At 39.9% G+C, this 1,563-nt stretch overlaps 1 protein-coding gene across 3 annotated transcripts in view; it reads right to left on the reverse strand.

Moving 5' to 3' along the window:
- The window catches only part of epb41a (erythrocyte membrane protein band 4.1a), a gene marked incomplete in the record, with an annotated part of 93,837 nt that overhangs the window by 91,203 nt on the left and 1,071 nt on the right, over positions 1 to 1,563 (reverse strand).

Consider the following 1,563-nt stretch of genomic DNA (forward strand, 5'->3'; position numbering starts at 1 on the left):
CATCCATCCTTCATCCATCCATCCATCCATCCATCCATCCATTTATAATCCATCCATCATCCATTCATCCATTCATCCATCCATCCTTCATCCATCCATCCATCCATCCATCCATCCATTTATAATCCATCCATCATCCATTCATCCATTCATCCATCCATCCTTCATCCATCCATCCATCCATTTATAATCCATCCATCATCCATTCATCCATCCATCCATCCATCCATCCATCATCCATCCATCCATTTATAATCCATCCATCATCCATCCATCCTTCATCCATCCATCCATCCATCATTCATCTGCCCCACACCTTCCTCCTGTGATATGGTTCCTGGAGCAGGCTGAGGGCCACATAGAATGAACAGTTTACCATCAATATTTTGAACTATGGCTGCACTGGTTTAGGGGACTGGATACTTCGGGCCCAGCTGAACTCACTTACTCCTCTGGCTAATAAATGTGCTCTATGCAGAGGCTTTTCCATAAACACCATAGTGTGCCACAGTGTTGATATAATGATGTTTTTGTTTTTTTTCCCTCATCTTCCCTTGTGTAGCTTTTAGTTTTTCTGTTGTTAAAGGTAGCGCAACTGTGTTTGCTGCATGACCTGTTTCACCTGTTCCCCCATGTTTGCCATGTTTGTCTTCTTGAATGGGTGTTTCTTAACTGCCCCCTTCCCTGGATGTACAGCACCTTGAGAATTTATTTCTGTGAAAGGTGCTATATAAATAAAACTTTACTTACTTACTTACTATTTATGATACATCCATCCATCCATCCATCCATCCATTTATGATCCATCCATCCATCCATCCATCCATCCATCCATCCATCCATCCATCCATCCATCCATCCATCCATCAGTACCAACTGTAATTTGTCTGTTTAAACTCTTTTAGGACACCAACCAAAATAGCATCACAGCACAGCCTGTGTGACAGATCAGCTTATCCTCACATGAAAAACATGCAAATTTCACTTCCACAAATCAGGGTCGGGTATAAATAGAAATTTAATGACATTTCTAGGATAACAATCATCACACCACAGTATAATCACACTCACTAAACACTTCATGGTGAGCTGCAGAGTCTCTTAATATATTTGAGGTTTCTGTGGCTACAATCAATACAACAACTGAAAATACTACTGAGATGGTCACCACACCAAGTTCTTGCCTGTCTTGATGACATTAGGATTATAGCAGAAGAAGAAAATGAATCTTGTGAACATTGTGACTCTGAGGCAGCTGCCTGGTCATGTTCATATTTTAATGTCAACACATTTTGTTAAATCAGTGCAAAGGACAGCTGCAGGAGCTTTATTAGCTGGGAGCTGAATAACAACAGTAACTACAACCAGTCAGTTTAAAGGGGGCAATATTACGTGTTTCTCAGGCATACATTTAAATACTATACCTTAATAAAGTATCTATGTCACCTTTACCTGTTATCAAAATGCTGTTTTTATGTTTAAATAGAAAATAAACTTATCTTCCCATCACTTCCTCTTCTAAATGCCTTGAAATTGGCCTCTGTCTCTTTAAGAACCACCTTC

This window comes from Austrofundulus limnaeus, unplaced genomic scaffold, assembly GCF_001266775.1.
Source record: "Austrofundulus limnaeus strain Quisiro unplaced genomic scaffold, Austrofundulus_limnaeus-1.0 Scaffold27, whole genome shotgun sequence".
Classification (NCBI taxonomy): Eukaryota; Metazoa; Chordata; class Actinopteri; order Cyprinodontiformes; family Rivulidae; genus Austrofundulus; species Austrofundulus limnaeus.